At 35.3% G+C, this 19754-nt stretch overlaps 1 long non-coding RNA gene across 1 annotated transcript in view; it reads right to left on the bottom strand.

The window, feature by feature from the left end:
- The window catches only part of LOC122346379, a 123303-nt gene extending 105474 nt beyond the window's left edge, over window positions 1-17829 (bottom strand). Inside the window, exons 1-2 of the long non-coding RNA XR_006251126.1 lie at window positions 17609-17829; window positions 17036-17087 (exon numbers count right to left, since the gene is read on the bottom strand). This is a non-coding gene — a long non-coding RNA (uncharacterized LOC122346379). The remainder of the gene's footprint in view (window positions 1-17035; window positions 17088-17608) is intronic.
- Between the last annotated feature and the right edge of the window lie 1925 nt (window positions 17830-19754).

Here is a 19754-nt window from a genome sequence, read left to right as displayed (position 1 = left end):
GAATGACTGACTGGCACCTATCTCAAAAAACAGATATGAGGAAATGGGGCAAAGGGCTGCAATTCTTAGAAAAAAAAACAAAAAAAACCCTCACTAGTCCAGTAATAAGAAGTTCAATACCGTTCATACAAGATATATATATATATATATATATATATATATATATATATATATATATATATATATTTTTTTTTTTTTTTTTTTCATCTTCATATTTATTTTTAGGAAAATCATGATAAAGGCATATTATCTTTTAAGCTTATTCAAAATATTAAAATAACACTATACACTGTAATGAGGAAAATAAACAATATAAAATTTAATTAAAAATTATATATATTTTTTTAAATAATACTTACATTTATTGTGCTGAAATTTCACAAATATTATTACTGAAACATAAAATGTAATTACGAAGTACAAAATTACCTGATCAAGCATATAAGATTTCAGTTGCTGTAACTTGCAACAATGAAATAGCTGAACATTTTAGGCTACATCATTCTACTGCACCAGACACATAAATGGCAGAAATTCTTCACATTTGCTGATCTCTATACAGGAGTCTTCTCTCTAGGTTTTCTATAAGCAATCAGTGTAAGGTTATTTTGTAGAATATGCAAGTTGCAAAAAAATACAGAGTCAAAGTTCTGCTGACATCTTGAATGAGCATGCGATCATGTGTCTTCCATGTTTTGTTTAAATGTAAGGTCTTTGCACAATGTCAAAAAAAAAAAAAAAAAAAAAAATTAAGTAAAAAAATAAATACAAGCTCCACTGCATCAATCATGTCTGCATGCTGCCTCTGAAACGTTATGAAAAATAATAATAAATATTGGAACGATTTTCTGTTTTCGCATCTTTAGCAAAAATGTTGAGAAGAAAGGACAGTGAATACAGAGAAGAAGAAAAAGCACACAGACTCTTTGTATCTTAAAACATAAAAAGTTAGCATTAAGCAAAATTTAGCATTAGCAAAAGTTAGCTTAAAAAAGAGGAAATTTACCCTTCTGTCACGTTGAGTTGAACTCGTTTTAGACCTTTTATAGTTACATCTTCAAATATTAGTAATAATTTAATAATTACTTCTATTATCCAACTTACTATACATAAAGTTTACCACAAAGATTTGCAGCTTTTTTCAGCATTGAAAAGCAAAATAGTCCACTCCCGATTCTGCAACTTCAAAGTTTTAGTAAAACAAAACTTCCTTACAGTTACTATTTTTATTATGACTTTGAGAAGAACCTCAAGAATAATCTGTCCAGTAAAGATTGGTCTGTGGCTTGTATGCATAGCTATCTGTTGCACCCTTGGCTAGCTGCGATAAGGCCTCACATGCGCCTGTTCTATCTCATGTGTCTTTTATTCACAGTGGACAGCAGCACCTGCAGTAGATACGGCAGAAATCACAAGCTCCATCTCTCCACAATTGGACTGTGCTAGCCAGAGCATAACCTCCATTAAAAATAACAAGAGCTGAATAGTAATAGAGCAGAGCGTGTTGGCCAGAAACGTAGCAAAACAAATCTTTGCATGATGGCTCAGACTGTTCTTACCTCAACCAACCAAACCATTTATCTTCAGGACTAGACCAGTGATTCAGTTCCATGGCATCTGATGAAATCACAAGTTAGATTTGAGAAATATATATATATATATATATATATATATATATATATATATATATATATATATATATATATATGAAGTCTGTAAATTAGCATTTCTTTCTGGCTACTATGTATAAGTTTCTATATACTGTAAGTACTGATATTTATGAGTGGGTTGAGGCTGGGATTTAGCGCATTCGAAAAAGAAAGTATGTATGGAGAGCATTCCATTCACTCAGTATCGTTATCTCATTTTTAATAAGATGGCATTTAGAGCCTTTTTGCATTGGCATTATATATATATATATATATATATATATATATATATATATATATATATATATATATATATATATATATATATATATATACACACACACACACACACACACATCAAACACAGTTAGGTCTTAGGTTCCTTTAGCAAGAAGCAACAATAAATCCTCCACCACTAACAAGTAGATTCTACTGAACATAAATTCATTTGATACCAGAAATATCAGATTACTGAATTGTGTAATAATGTTTATTTAAAAAGCCTCTTATGTTCACCAAGGCTTTCATTTAATCAGAAATGCCATAAAATAATAATAATAATAATGTGAAATATTATCACAATTTATTTTATTTCAATACATTGTATAGGTGTTGTTTATTCTTAATATGATTGGTGAAAACAGTTGTGCTGCTAATATTTTGTGGAAACAATAACGTTTTTTTTATCATTTTTTCAGGATTCTGCGGTTAATACAAAAGATTCAAAAGAAAAGCATTTTATTTTAAATATAAAATGTCTTAACCATCACTTCGGATCAAATTAAAGAATCTTTGCAGAACACAAGTATTATTTTTTTTAAAAATCGTCCTTCTCTTCTGAACGATAGTGTACAACTTTCATGCGTTACTTCAATGGCTTAAAATTTGGACACTCAAGACAAACTTAATACAGTAATTCAAAAGATAATAACTATTTGTCAAAGACGGATTTATTGTAATTAACTAAAGCGTACTTTACATATCAGGAATAAGAAAATATTTTAAGTGTGACATAATTCTCTATATACGTTTCAGGCCCACTGTAAGATACTGTTGATTTGTGACTTGAGATCTTTTGGTTACGACATAAGTTGTACATTGGCATTCTAAAAAATAATGCACCGTTTGTTTAACAACAGTGTTGAACTCATGCCAATATACTGTATATGAGTGAAAATAATCTACTGTATACAAGTGATCTCACAAAGCACTTTCATCATGCTCTAAATGTGCTGTGATTGTATTAGGCTGCGCAATGTTTTTACAAAAAAAATAGCCTACCGAAATCGATTAGTACTTGTTAATGCCACAATAGTCATGTCCTTCTGCTTTTATTGAGTACATTTCTCTCGTGAGGATCGCCCTTCATAAGAGCAGAAACGCATTCGGTTTTCATTCTTCTTTCTCCTCATTAAACGATAACCTGTTTATTACTCAATTCAATCTCCTCTCCGATGCTTATGATAATTTTGCTGGATTTTATGTGGCCTTGAGAAGTTATATATCAGAGTCGTCGTAACACACCCCTTCATTAGCGTTTACAGCTGTGCTACTATAAATGTGTGGCCCTATTCATCATTGTTATGATGGCATGTCAGCAAGAGAGCTCTGAGGCTGCTGAAAGGCTCTTGTAAAAGAACGTTTGCGTTGAATGGCTACCGGTTATGGAACTTTAATTGCCTGATTGTCCATGGCGAGAATAGGCTGCTGTCTTGTGAATGGATGGCCAATAAGGCAAAGACGGTCCCCTGGGGCATAAGCCTACCTATTAGCGCCTGTTTTATACCTCGACGTCGGGCCTCGTTGTCCCCAGCCTCGTTGTCCATTACAGTCTTGAACTCAAACTCAAATAAAAGTTTGGTCATTGCTCAGTGAAAGTAAATGCCATATGGCAGTGATTAAATCATATCAGAACTCTAATTAGCCCCACAATCCCTCACCTTTTCTATGAGTGCCCTTCCAGCTGAAAGCAGACCAGAGATGTTTACTGAGTGGGATCTCTGTAGGCTTTGTCCAAACTGGTGTGATAAATAGAGATTGGTGGCTATAAAGACTAATAATTGCACTTTTTCGAGATCCTTGTGGACTAGTCCTGAATGACTGGGTGACTTCTAAAATTGACAAAACAGACTTGTTAATGAATAACGCTTTTCTGTCAAACATTTTAAGTGAATAAACATTGTGCAAAATGAATATTTTATTTCATTGTGTTTATTTATTCATTCATTCATTTAAAATTGTATGTAATTTCATTTTAATTAATTCAAAATAAAATAAAATAAAAATAAAATAAATTAAATTAAATTAAATTAAATTAAATTAAATTAAATTAAATTAAATTAAATTAAATTAAATTAAATTAAGCCTGTCCACCAGTAATAAATTGCAAAGAAACATCTACACATACATGTACAACTGTAAACTACACGCAAAGTCAAATAATTACAGCAACATCTGGATGCAGAGAATATTGCAGAAATAGCAACAATATTTTCTCTACACGTTATTTTAATCTTACAAAAACCACACAGTCTAAAAGTGAAGCATGGCAATGAACTTTGATCCAAAGTGTGATTATGGCATTATGAAGAGGAACTCCCCACCTTCCTCTGTAATTAACTGAGTAATTGCCCTAATGATAAAATCGGTATGGGGTTAATGTCGGATTCAGTACCTCTGGTCAGCAAATTTGATCCCATCACATTTCCTGAGAGAAACAAAAGACAGAAAAGAAAAAAAGGGGGGGTGGGACTGCTCCAGACAACTTATGAATGCCTTATTTCAAAATTACAAGACTTCAGCTTGTAGACATAAAAATCATTGTAAGAGAAAAGCATCTGCATAAAATGATTCTTTAGGGAGAAGGTCAGGCTAAGTTCATATAATTAGTTCTAATTAGCGTTCTGTGCTTTAGCTGTTTTTTTCTGAAAGCATTTGTTAGTCTACTATGTGTGAAAAGACAGTATTTTTTTTATACATTATTTTAGACATATCTTTGTGAAAAACACGTGGGCTTAATTGCATTGAATGTGCACTTGTAGTGAACTTAAATTCTTAAAAGTACATTTTAAAATCTTTTACTACAATAATATTACATAATACTCTTACGTACACCTAAAGAAAATTAATTTTCAGTCATATGTTGTATTTATAGTTTTATGTCATAATTTTAGCTGGATTAATGCAAGCAACAAAATGTAGTTTTTTAAATGGAATTTTAACATTTCACTCTCATTCCCTTTTGTAAATCAGTTTTACACAAGGTACAGAAAATAGTTACTCTGGGGACTTTAAGGACAAAAAAATATTTAATCCCAGTGCCATTTAAGCGCAAAATCGTGCATTCTTTCTTAATATGCTTTCATTTTGTTGGCAAGGTGTCAAAATGTTTACTTTTTTGTTTTTTTACATGCTCCGTTTAGTAGTAAGTTTAGCATATGAAGGAAATTTTTTTTTTTTTAAAAAGTGTGCTCTGTAAATGTCAAATCAAAAGTTTTACTTTCAAGATTAAAACTGTGTTTTAAAATCCCTTAGTCAAGCATTAAAGAAGCACACTTATTTAGATGCGTTGACTTACTAAAGCAGTTGATTATGATTTTAATTGTAGTATGCTGTTCGACATTACATGAAGTCAATATAAATGCATGGCCAAACTTTATTTTAAGGCGTAATAGTTTAAGTAACCTTAAACTAAACCCTAATCCTAACCATATGGTACACTCTCAGAAATAATGGTACAAAAGGTTTTTAAAAGGTGCATGTTTGTAGCTAAAGGGTCCATTTTGGTATCTTAAAAGGTACATGTTAGTACATATTTGAACCTAATAGGTGCAAAAACCTACCTTTTGAAAAGGTACCACCCCAGTGACAGCTTTTGTACCTTTATTTCTTAAAGTACATGTAGCTAATTAATATTACTCAGTACCTAAATGTATAATTACACTGTAACAAAGACATCTTAAAATAAAGCATAAATTGTAAAATTATAAAATATACATGAATAGAAGTTCAATAGAAAAAAAAAAGATTTTCAGTTACCATAAATGCATTCAGATGTAATAAATGCAGCAAAAGTAATTAGGAAATTGCATACAAAGATACAAGGAAGTTGAAATGGCATAGTTGCATCAACAAATGCCTTTTTAGGTTTAGGGTTGTTTTTGGTACAAGGCATATTTCCAACATGATAGAGCATTAACATTTAGCAACAATCCACGGATATTTCAGTTCTGAACAGGCACAATACATACCTATATCAACATAATAAAATGTGCCAGGGTTCACGTATTGAATCTGTTTTAGAGCCACTCAGCAGACATTTCTCTTTAAAACTGGTGAAACGTGATACGTATTTTTATGAGACCAGGTTGTTCAATTAAGTGTCCAAAGACATTCAATTCAGTGAACACTTGAATGTGTTTTTTTTCAATAAGCACTCTCATAATAAAGCGCACATTGTTTTCACAAGAGATACGCCATTCATTATGCAGAAAAGATTACAAAAAAAATACCAAGTGGCACTTTTAAAATGGACTAAACTTACAGATGACCCACCCACTCGGAAAAATACAGTTTTAAACATCTCTCCAATTAAGCACGTCTAAATATTATCTTAAAATTTCACCCATGACCCACGCTATTACAAAAACAATCAGTGATCATCCAAATCACGGTTATGTAAGCTCACAATCACAGTGCTCTCTATTCAGTACCAGGCGTTGCAGGAGATAAAGAGAGACGTGAGCAGTATTCAATGAGGGGAGCAGGCACTGAGACATCGCCCTGTCTCAGAGACGGCTTTGCAGTATTAGGACTGGCATACCAACTGATAGTGTGTGATGTCCCTCAGTCATCATTACAGAAGACAAACGACTACACAGGCTCTCAGGAAGTATCAAGAGAGAAGAGATGTACTAGCATGCACCATCATTTCTGACAATGAAATCAAAGGCACAGAGATAGTATGATTCAATGAAAGCGTGCAGTGGAACCTAAGGGAGATGCATTTGACTCCATAAATGGTACCACAACTCTACATTTTTGCATGGGATTCTGGGATACGGCTGATGATTAATGTTGTCCTCTGCTCTGGTTAAAAGAAAAGCCATGCTCCCCTCTTTCCCCTTCTTACATCAGATTGTGCTCACCCTCCCAAGTCGTTGCCACCCTTACATGCCAATTACAAGGGCCAACATGATACCAAAGTACATGTAAATCATGAAAAAGTCGCCTCATAGTGATGCTGGCCTTTTGATTTGTTTCACTTCTACAAACTTAGAGCAAAATTATTGACATAAGATGAATACAGGTCTCCACAAACAGCAGGGATAATAAGGCCCCTTAGGAAAATACACAATGTCCAAAGTCTGACTGTGTAGACTAACAAACAAGGGCTACAGCATGATAAAATCACCACACTTTCACTAGAAGAGAGACCGAGATAATCACACTCTCACAAAGGGTGGGGGAATTAGCACCAACACTTGCCAAAGCGTGCAATTATAGAAGATACTAAACATTGTCAGACTGTATCCATCTGGGTTCTGCAAAACCATTCTGATGCCCAATATGGCGCAAGGCTATAATTAATGCGAAAGTCGCTACATGTTTAACGAAATCGACCGTTTTGAAAAAAAAAGATGGAGAACAGAGTAGGTTGAAGGAAGAGATTAGCCGTCTGCCCTCAGGAGAGCGTTAAAAAGGAAAGACACACTTGGACTTCTGATCTAGCAGAGGTGAGGACACAACAGCTATCGATAGGAATGCTATCAGTGACCTAGCTTTGAAATGTCTCTGATGTAGCGAGAGGTGAGGGAATAGTTTGGAGTGGAGGAGAGGGGGAGAGGTAAGGGAAAGAGAGACCGCAATGCAATAAAAGGAGAAAAAGAGGGTCAAGAGAGAGAGAGAGTAATAGAATAAAGGCCAGATAGAGCTAAGTGATAGAGAGGCAGCGATTGAGAAATGGAAGAATAGATGAAGGGCGAAAAGAAAAAGGGGTGTCTGAATGAGGGAAAGCGAACAAGCAAAGGAGCTACTAAAAAGGAGGGATGAAGAGGGCACAGCCGGAAGCTCTGAAGGAAGAGGAGCAAATGGTTTTGGCTAAAGAGAACAGACATCAAAGGGGAGAGGAGCAGCCAAGGAGTCAAGCGGGCTCTGAAAGTTAGTTAGATTGTAGGGCGACATGGCAGAGATGGAAGCTGGCAGCTTTCGGCTGATGCCTGCCAATGGAGAGTCCTCTGTTCCCCCCCAAGACACTGCTGAGGACAGCAGTTAGAGCCTTGGATTTAATCAGTACATTATGCACTTACATAAGTCCATAAAATTTTATGCACGCTCCAAGGTTTTATGGTTTTGCGCAACATTTTTTCTCAATTTTGGCCATCACTTATCCCGGTGTCAAAAAGTGGCACGGGTCATTTATTAAGAAGAAAATATTTCATCAAAACTTGAAACGTCCGATAATATAGTTCTTTAGATTTATTTGATTTAGCAGATGAACTGCTTAATTGTTTGCTCGTTAAAAAGATTGAGAAATTAAAGATTTAGAATATATAAATTAATACATACACATACGTATATATATATATATATATATATATATATATATATATATATATATATATATATATATATATATATATATATAATCCCATGATTTGGTAACGTTGAAAATTGTGCGGTTTAGTATTTTAGTGTAATCCGCATGTGTGCATATTCCATATCAGTCCGTGTAAGACAAAAAAAAGATTACTTGGCAGTAACTGAGTTTTATGCACAAATCATTGAGAATGACAATAAAAAATGAAAGAACACACCAATTTTGTACATAAAAGATGCGCTTTCTACGCATTGCTGGTTTTAGTGAAATTATTTCATGAAACATCTAAAGCTCTAACATGCTCTTCTTTTATTGCTACACGTGCAAATGCATTAAATGGATTGCTGCAGTCATTTCTTCGGAAAAACAGTGCCAAAACAATTTAAAGCCTGAGGTCAAATCTATTGTTGCACAAATAATGCTTTCCACGTCGGTAATGAAGTATTACCAAGCTATTATTCCACGCGGAGTTAGCTCTTGAGGTTGTTTTCGTCCATTGTCAGAATTAACATAATCATATTTTTCAGATCCATAGTTCACATAATGGCAATTATGCTAAGCAAGGAAGACACAACATTCTGTCGGTTACTTTTGACTGCCTAAAACAAATAATTCATTGTAAAACACTTTCTAGTCCTCCCCCGCAGCGATGTCCCAATTCAGTGAACATGTGTGATGTATTACAGTGTACGCTCAAAACTCTCACATGAAACCGTTTCAGAAAATTGTAACCAGAAATTAAAATGAATTAATCAGTTACAATTTGAAATTACTCATTCATGCATGCATTATTTTCTTCTTTTAAATGTAGCTACAAGAGTAAACTAGGATACATTTTTGCAAGATTTAATAAAATCTATTAAAAAGGTGTGTGTGTGTGTGTGTGTGTGTGTGTGTATTCACTTAAATTACATTAAATATAATAAAAATGACAAAAGAACATACAATTACTAAATCTTAACATTTAAATAAGCTTGCAATATAAAAAAGCAACTTCCAAACTATCCACATACCTTAAATACTAAAAGTATACTTTATAGTAAATATAAATAACATCATATTTATTATGAACTATTAAAAATGTGAAAAATAAAAAAATAAAAGTTTTATTTGTTTTTTTTTTTATTGTATATATATATATATATATATATATATATATATATATATATATATATATATATATATTATTATATACACACATGCAGCATATATATTTCTATTCATATGAACTATATCACATACAAATATATTATATATATATATTATTAATGTAACATATTTTTCTTGAAAATATACATGCATGTGTGTGTATTTATATGTACATAATAAATATACACAGTTTACAAATACATATCATGTAACAAAAACTATTATTTTGCATGCAATTAATAGTTTGACAGCATAAAAATGAGCAATATCCTTTCTATCTGTTCCCTCTGATGGCTTTGACTCTAGACTGACGGCTCTGATGAACAGTCGCGCTAAACTAATTTCAGTGTCATATCAACAACAACCTCATGTGAATTCAAAAGGCTCCTCATGCAGTAAGGTCTTAAAATGCATTATATATGCTCTCGAAGACTTAATTGAAACTGAAAATGTTATGTTCCACTTCAGTACCCTCTTAATAAGCAGGCAATCACCTACCAATGTTGTGGCACTATTACAAGCCCCCTCTGCCCCCCGGCCTCGGTTGGTCGGACAGATAAGACAGCGAGGGGAGGCTCTCATCTCTACCTGGCTGAACCTACATAAGGAGGCTGAAGTCCAGCACTAATTATTGCTGCTTTACCCTCATCCGGCAGAGCAATTCATCAATATACAGCCAATCTGCTGCGCACTGTATACAGCCACCGCATTAGGAATCTCTGGCTTTTCCAACCACCAAACAGAAGGAAAGCAGAAGGAGGTGGAAAAACTGTGTAGTCATCACGAAATGGGATTGTATGATTTTCGGCAGCTGCAAATAGAGAAGCACATCAGTAATTGTCAGATATTTATAACAGCTGAACCGCCACAAGCAGTGATGTAAAATGCATGAATGCTGGACTCGGAACGGTTACGAGAAACCAGCGGACGAGTAGAGCAGACCTGAGAGAGGAAGTGAAGTCATTTGTGTCATTTAGTCAGCTAATCTAAAATCCTACAGCGCTCTGACGGAAAGTATAACAGAGGGGCAAAAGAGTCAATGCAGCAGCAAGGTCAGAAAAGCACGAGTTTCAAATTTAAACCCCTCAAAGAGAGAAATATGATTAATAAATGAATTCCAATTCAAAATTTATCCGCCCTGAGCTTAGTTTGACCTTATGCGATTCACAGAAAGGTCTATTTTAATTATGATAATAAATTTGGCATTCCAAAGCCAATTGGATGTCTCTGAGGATTCTCATGGTCTCTTTGATTGTTTCTCCCCTGTCTCTACTTTCAATTATTGTTTAGTGTAATAATTTAATGTTATGCAGCTGTATTGCCTGGAGCTCAAATAAATTTTGCTTTCCGGATTGGATTATCGCTATTTTTTTTTTTTTTTTTTTTTGCAGTTACTGAAGTCCACCAGGGAATAGCGCCTGTGGAAACAGGAGACCATTTCGCAAACACTTCTCTGCTAAAAAAAACACCCAGTTTCTGTGCATGAAATGCAATTTAAATGTTGTGGAGTTCAAATCGGGTCTTTTCTGGTAGTTAGGGCCCGACGATTTCTGTGATATTGAAAATGCAGATGAAATAGCGCTGTACTGTACGCTTGAAGGAATAGTTCACCTAAGAATGAAAATTTGCAGAAAATGTACTCACCCTCAAGCAATTCAACATGTAAATGAGTCTGTTGAGTCTGTTTCATCGGAACAGATTTGGGGAAATTTAGCATTGCACCGCTCCCTCAGAGAATCGGCTGCAGTGACTGGGTGCCGTCAGAACAGCTGATAAAAACGTGACTTTGTACATCAATCCGTCAATTAACATCTTGTGAAAGCTGTATGCTTCTAAGATACAACTGCATCATTAAACAAACAAACAAAAATAAATCACAGAAGTCAAGAACGCTGTGTACGGAAAACAGAGAGAACTTGCCTGACATTGCTGATTCGATCTGCGCACTGCAGTCAGTCTCACTTTTCCACAAGAACCTAGGCGATTATGAAATGGTGGCTATCTATATCCACATCGCTCCAAGCAGGCCATCATAACTGTAGTGACCTTGATTGATCAGGCCTGCCTGTTCGCTGCATATTAATGATCCATAATGAGGCTTAATGCGCAACTTTTAATAGATATTTTTTTAATTGGCAGAAACATCACCATGCAAAATCTATTTTATGACTCATCTGGTGATTAATAAATCTCTAATATCTGGGAACTGTGGCAAATCATGATGATTGTCCAATTGCTTCGAGTAAATAGGACTCCGCTGCAGCATGAGAGAGACGGCCTGAAAGAATCACGAGAGCTAATATATTTAACTTACTAAAGCTAGCTTGTGAGAATCCATCAGCGTCAAGACTTAAGTATGAAGCATCTTAAAATCACTTGGAGAAATTATCAAAAAAAAAAAAAAAAAACGGACTAATTTAAGTACTAATGGGTAATAAAAATAATAAAGCAGCGAGTCTCGGTAAAATCTCGAAGCGCAATGAGCCACTTTTGTTGTCTCCAAGGCACTATATTTTCTCATTTTATTATTAACGATAATTTTCGAGCAAGCAAAGCAAAATGAAAAGGCCACGGCGTCTTGAATATTGAATAACTTGTCAATAGCAACAATCCTCTCAAGGTTTACGTCCGGTTGTTCATGCGATATTAGTCAGCGCCTGCCCCTATCCAGCTCTGTTATTGACGACAATGAAGTCAAGGTTCCAGAGGGAGTCGTATCCTTCATGTCTCCCGAACAGCTCACTCCCGGTCGACAAATACCCTGAATAAACCAGCTTCGGAAATCCAGGTGTTTGTCGATAAGTGCCACTCATGGCAAATGTTAAGTGACCCAGTGGTACATCAAACAAAATGTCAAAGGAGCTTTGTGGGAATCCCTGGCTGGTGTTGCTTATATTTGTTATTTGCACACATCCCTCGCTTTGCTTTTGGTTGAGGACCCTCTAAGCTGCACTTCATCCTTAAAGATTTCGTCAGTATAATAAGATCTGTGTCACTTTGGCACAGGTCCACCGACAGTGTAACTTAAAACCAAACTGTTTTTACTCTTTTAATTTAAACACAGATCAGCAGAGCATTTCCGCCACTGAAGTGAAATTAGACAGCAGATGGCACTAGCGGTCTTTGAAGATGCATTGGATTCTAAACAAACGTTTGCAAATGAATCATTTGTTAAGCTATTTTCTAGCATATTGGTGGGTGATGGACAAGCTCTCAGATAGCAGCAGAGCTAATGTGTCAACAGTGCCCCCTTGTGAACGTGATATGAAATTGTTAAAGGCTAAAAAAAAAAAAACACAATGCGTTATAAGGAAACGTATATCAGTATACAGACAAAGAATCTAGATTTTATAATACATTTAAAGAATTTAAGAAAGATGACCAATATATTATATGGAGAAATCTGTAGAAATATTTGCTAATTATGTTATTGCACAAAACAAAAAAAAAAATGTAATGCAAGAGACTCGTGATTTGTTTTGGAAAAATACTTCATTAATGTTAAATAAATCAAATATTCATGCAAACTGAAGGGCAACTTGAATAACAAAAAAATAGGTCTTACGTGCACATACGTGCATAAACATGCATTTTTGAATTAGCAGATAGACAGATATAGATGAGAGGATGAAATGATTTAAAAGAAAGGTGAGGTAAGTGGCACGTATTTTATAAACACTATTATACAAAAAATTATGTTTTCGAGCAGCTTTTTTGAACAGGTTTCTGTAAATGCTATATACACCTTTAGGTAACAGCTGCTATATTTACTTCATAAAAAAGGTTCCTCTGCTCACTTATAGCTGTTCATTTGTTTCTCAAGTCTGTTTCCAACCAGCTGACAAATGTTTTTGTTCATGTGTTGCTTGCGTGCTCATGTGAGAGACTCTGGAAGTTGCGAGCAGGCTGTCTTCACACAATCTAACACCTGTGCAAAGCCACCTGTCTACTCTAACAGGGCTGCGCTAACAGGCTTTTGTGGTGACATATCATCAATTCAAGAAGGGCAAAGCAGACTTTCGACGACAACAGGAGCTGACAAAAGCAAGCCGGAGAAGGACAATGTCCTCGTGTGAATTACAAAAGCTAGCACTCGCAGTGGGAAGCCTTATTTTAGCTTCGCCAGGATGGAGAAGTGCTGCTCACCTTCTCACCTTGCTGTCACCGTTTCTACCTCGGTCTCCAGAACGTACCTGAGGACCGGCACATGTCAAAGCCTGATGAAGGTGTCACGGGTCTCTTATAGCGTGGTGTGTAGGGTGACATAGTTTCACATGCCCTGCTGCTGAAAGCAGCATGATCCAGATGAGATGTATGTTGTCACAACGCTATAGTATTGATTACCGAGTCTAAAAAGGGCAAAGGTGCCGGATCGTTGTGAGGGAATGCAGCCGGGCAATGATTTAAAGTGTCTGAAAATTGAATTTGGAGTTTGTCCTCCTGTCTCTAAATGTTGTGGGTTGTCTGGTTTTGTGGTAAAGCTACAAGACAAAAGATTGCTGATTTGTTCGGCAGTATATTAAAATCCTTGTGCCTTTACGGTGAATCTAATATCATGTATTATTTCCAACTTAATCTAAATATTTGTACATGCACACCTACATTGTTTACTGACCAAAGATGGACACATGTGTCTGAGACAAGACACAAAAAAAATGCTTTAGACTTGAAAAACTCTTCTTTCTCTGAATGTTTTATCAGACGAAATTTGTACCATTTCTGGAGAAATGGCAGGAGGAAACGGTTCGTACTGTTTATTTATATAAACAAATTTAGAAATTATATATCAATAATTATAATTTTATTAAAAAAACATTTATATATATATACACATATATATGCACAGGTGAAGCTCTTATATATTCTAAATTCATGACATGTAAACTAAAACATTTCCAAAGTTTTGTCTATTCGTTTTTATTGTGATGAGTAGAGCTTACAGCTCATGAAAGTCTGAACGTTTTTTTAAGTAAAAACATCATTTACTTCCCTTTTTTTATTAATATTTTATTATAAATAATTCTGAAATGTATAGCAACCTGATCTCATACCTCTGTGCACTTTTTGTGCAACACCATTTTTTTATGTACCTTACTGCACATTTTGCCGCGGTTTCAAAGAGAAATGTCCACTTAGTGACACTAAAACACAGGTACCCCGTGAATCCTGGCACGTCTTTACTACTTTGATATAGGTATGTGTTGCTGCGTTTTTATTGCATTGCTTCAGATACATATTGCAGTGGTTCAGAATTCAAACATACAGGGACTGTTGCTAAAAATGAATGTTCTATTATGTTGGAAACAGGCCCTACACAAAATCCATCCCCTAAACCTAGCTGATAGTGTTAACGAATGGAGAACTGATATAAAAGGATATAAAAGCACATTTTTGGATGAAGCCGTGTGTAGTTCCGTAGTTACACGGGATTTGTGACTCTTCGCTTCTCAAGCACATCTCTGTACTCTGTGAGCTACCAAACAAAACTACGGTCTATGAAAACCCATGAATGAAGCTGGATATATGCAAATGCTCAAAAGTATCACTTTTCAAATCTACCAGCATATTAATATTGTTTTTCAGAGTCATAACATGAAATTCTTCACGTAATTGTGCAAAAAAATATGCTTTGCTAACCGAACGCTGTAAATTTGTGTTAACTCTGATAAAACTTTTATTCCTTTTATGTCAGTTGTACCGCCTCTAGTATTCATTAATTTTGGAAACTGCAGCGATACGTGCTTCATACATATTTCGTGTCTCGATAAAAAGTGCACCCCAGGTATGTTTATGCCATGAGACCAGGTAGGTATTAAATATAATACAATATAACACAACATACAAGTCCTATTTTTAATAAGCCAAGTAGCTTGCGAATATAAAACCCCAAAAATAAGGCTTTTGTCAAATCTAAAGATCTAAGCGAATAAAACTTCAATTCTGAATTTAGATAAATGATTACTTCAGTACAATAACACGTTGTATATTTACAGGGAGAGAAAACACTCACTTCGTAGCTCGTACCATCTAATTCACAGATTGCCATCCTGTCTCGGTTTTACAGTGCGACTGCAAGTGGCTTTATGTCTATCATCGTTGCCCTGGGCAACAATAACCGTCTGGTCATACGGACAATAGCGGTGAATAAGCTAAGGATATTTGTGCCCCATCAGTCATAATCAAAGGAGAGAACAAAATGTGTCGCTGCGTCTCAAAGTGAGCTTCGAGTCTCATACACAACTGATTTTCCTTTCTGGAAGGAAGTGAGAAATCTAGGACACCTGCTTGCCCCGCACAGCTGCACCTGAAGTCACGATAACCCTGACACTTCCCAGCACAACAACACCCAACTTTCCTTTCCAGCAGCGGACACCCTTACTTTACTCTCTTGAACAAAATAAACACCCCTCCAGGGATTTTCACTTGAACTTGTGCCTGCCTTCATCGGTCTGCCACAGCAGTGGGGAAAAGTTTCGGTAAACAACAAATCATGTCACACAGATTTCGCACGCCCGACGTTGCAAGGACAGCTTTGCAAACCCTTTTGTTTGTTGTGCCCGTATCATGTTTATTTTTTTAATGGAAATACCCATTAACAGCTTTCTGGGGTTTTCAAAAATCCTGCTTGTTGCTTTTGACTGTTCATAGGAAAACGGCCATTCTGACAAAGCTTCATAGCGATGGAGCGATAGAAAGATTATTTTGCACATATCCGGGGAAAAGGTCCATATGCGGTCATTATCATAGCTGAGAAAAGTTAGGCTATGCACATGACTCACTATGCAAATGACTCAATTGCAAGTGCCAACTATTAATGGAAGTCACATGTAGCTAATGAGATCCATATCCTGTGAGATACCACCCATTACCAGAGAGAAGTTATATTATTTCGCCAGAGGTTATGTTATTGAAAAATCATTGCAACATGCAGAGGTGAATTGTTCACAATGAAAGAAAACAAATAGAATTGATATTTAATCCCAACTGCAATGTTACTCCGAGTGATTACATCTGTCTCTGCCCACATACTGGGATTTAATAATGAAAATTATGCACGAAAACTGTAACAGATGTTGTTTCCATTCAGAGTTTGATAATGCCCTTCTGCAGTTTACTGTCCCTTACAAAAACTTCCCCCTGTTTTTTACTGGCAAGGAAGAACTAGCCCAGCCTGTTGTTAACTGTATTGATATACAACTGTAAGTTTCTACTAAATAATATATACACACATAACTATAAGTTTTCAAGACCAGTTTACATAGCCTACTAACAACTTCAGATCGGCATAGAAAATAAGAACATCTTTTAAAAACCAACTGCACAGTAATTTAATCACTGTGTGGTCAAAATCCCTTTGAGGCACGTCAGTTCAGTATGCAGCCATATTCATAACGCCCACAGGCAGCTATTTCTAGAAATGCATTATGCAAGTACAATTCTTGTGAAGGCTACTTGAATGGTGTAAGCGAGGAAAAAGTAACCGTGTTGAAATTACATATCAATAAGATATTAGAAATAACAAACAAAATATGACAGTTATAAATTGTTGCTTACACGCACAGACACACTAAAGTAAACAACATAGTAAACAAAGCATAGTTCACACAAAAGAAAGAGGGAAAAAAAGAAAATTACTCACATCACATCAATCCCAAACTTCTGTCTTGTTCTGTTTCTTTCTAGTGTGGAACCTAATAGAAAATATATATATATTAGGAAATGCCTTAGTGTTTGTGCATACGATGAATGGTGACCAAAAATGTTCAGTAACAAACATTTTTCAAATTATCTAATATGATAGGTGTTAGAGGGCATGATTAATTGCGTTATTAAGACCATTTTCTTTTAATTGAATTTCCCTAAATTAACGCCTTAACTTGACCACCTTCCATCATTTTTTAATTTTAAGTTTACTTGTTGCCGAGTTTCTGTTTTCATACATTAGCATATGAATCCTGCACCACACCCCGCAAGGCCTGTCATAATTAATAACCACAAATGTGTCTGTGCTGACTCATTTATTTCATTATCATATTCTCATGAAGATATTAAACCCACTGAAAGATCATTAGCAGCTCAGTCCTCTGACCTACTTCCTGCTTCACCTCTGGTGCTGAATGAGATCATCTCTATTATAGCTCATTATTTTCATCTAGGGCATAAGGATTGATTAAGCGCATACCTCATACAGTGTGTGGTCAGTACTACTTACCGCATGCAATTAGTATTGATCCAGTGGGGTAGGATGAGACAATGAAGGATATGCCTTGCTCTGGACCAATAGCTATATTCCATTAGCTGCATAGAGAGCATGGAGGAAATACTATATGTCTTGACTTTCTTTGCAAATGGGAGGCTTTTTCACTTCTAGCATTGTGGTCGGCAGATTGATATTTCACACTGGAGGGAGATACAGGAACGATCCTGACTTTGGCGATTGATCTCCCGTAGGCCTTCCTGAAACGCCGGGTCAACTATTGAAGATGAACAGTTGTCGAGAGAGACCCCTAGCGGTTGAGAGCGGAAGCGCTTCCTTCTAGTTGCGTTATTCAGGAGAATAATTCTGGTTGTGTAACGGACTTAAATGCTGCACATAGTAATGTAGATTAAAAGAAATGAGTTTAAGATTTGAGGTTTTTCGAGACTTAAGATTTTGTCATCATTATATCTTAAATGTTACATAAACAGAACATGTTGTGTATTGTCTATTGTCTCCCGGCTTAAGCATGTAATGACAGCAGACAGCCCACAGCGTGTTAATAATTATTATTTTATTATATCACAATGTTATTTCATGGACCGCCTAAAATGACATTCGCACAAGTCTCTGTATTTTTACCCAAAATTATTTTAGGTCTGTGTACATTTACATCCAATGATTTGTAATAATATGATATAATATTTATAATATTTTATACATTTAAAACACAGCACATCATTAGAACAGGAACAGAACAAAGTTCTCATCAAGAGTCCGTGTGCTACAAAATAAAGTATGTGTGGCAACTTAGATGAGGACAGTTTACTGTAAAAAAGTGATTTTATGGTGAAGCAAATGCAACATAAAAACAAGCATAATTTCTATATGAAATATTTAAAACATTAAAATAAATTAAAGTTTGAACTTGTAAGTATCATTTACTTTGTTTAGTTTGTTATGTTTACAAGGATTTTCAACTAAATTTGACTGCCTTCAGAATATTTCCTGCTATGCTTATATGAACATATTATATATCAAAATAAAGACCCAGACCTCTGCTTTCAAACAAAATGATAGAATGAAATGTATTCTGGTACACCATACACAATCGTCATTGTGTATGGTGCACCAGGTTTCGAGGTCTCTGTGTTCAATTAGATAATAATTACATTGAGTGGACATGTCATTTTAAAATAAATAATAATCCATCTAGTCTCCTACTTACATGAACCGCATTTAATAGCATGCTTTTCCCCAGTGATACATTTATAAACTATGACTGAGTAAAATGTACTTGAGCATACTTACTGTTTTCGTTTAGTTTTAGTTTAGTTTAGTTTAGTTTAGTTTAGTTTAGAGTGCATTTCCATGGTAAGCTTTACCTAATAAAACGTACAAAACAAAGAGTCAATAAAATTAATACTGGGAATTCCCAAGTAAACTTAACTTGCAATTATAGATAGGCTTTCCTTGGTGAATGTTTGTAAATTTACAAGCCTTTTCTAAATGAGAGTTGTTTCTCGAGTAAATCCTACTCCAAAAAAATTTGCTTTAAAGGTAAAACACATTAAAAATGAGTTACTTACAAAACACACAGCTTTTCAATTCACAAAACTGATAGACTGGAGACTGGACTGGAAGTAGTGGGCAACTATAATGCTTTTATCAGCTGTTTGATTTCTCATTCTGACGGCACCCATTCACTGCAGAGGATGCCTTGATGAGCAATGCAATGCTGTTCCGATGAAGAAACAAAGTTTTGTTTGTTTGGGTTTTTTTTCCCCCCATGTTCAGGAACCAAGCTGGCAGCATGAATGTCACGTACAGCACATCGAGGGCTACATGCTCACAGATCTCTAATAGATATTTCCATGTATTATGAGGTTGAGCAGTAATATTCCTCTATGCGCACTAGAGGGCAGAACAGCTTCACTAATACATGTGTAAGTTGATTTTGTGCTGTGGAATCTATCACACATAACCTTTTTTTTAAAGAAACAACAGTAGAAACTTATTTGGATACCTTTTTCAATAATTTATCAAAAGCCCCAAAACCTTAAAAAAACAAAAGTCTTAAAATAAAGCATCTTTTGTTTAAGGTTTATGCAACAAGCCATTAATCATTTGCCAACCCGTGCTAACAATAGCTGAAATGTCT

This window comes from Puntigrus tetrazona, chromosome 6 (assembly GCF_018831695.1).
Source record: "Puntigrus tetrazona isolate hp1 chromosome 6, ASM1883169v1, whole genome shotgun sequence".
Lineage (NCBI taxonomy): Eukaryota > Metazoa > Chordata > Actinopteri > Cypriniformes > Cyprinidae > Puntigrus > Puntigrus tetrazona.
Note: the sequence above shows the minus strand (reverse complement) of the source record. Positions and strands in the feature narration are given on the sequence as shown.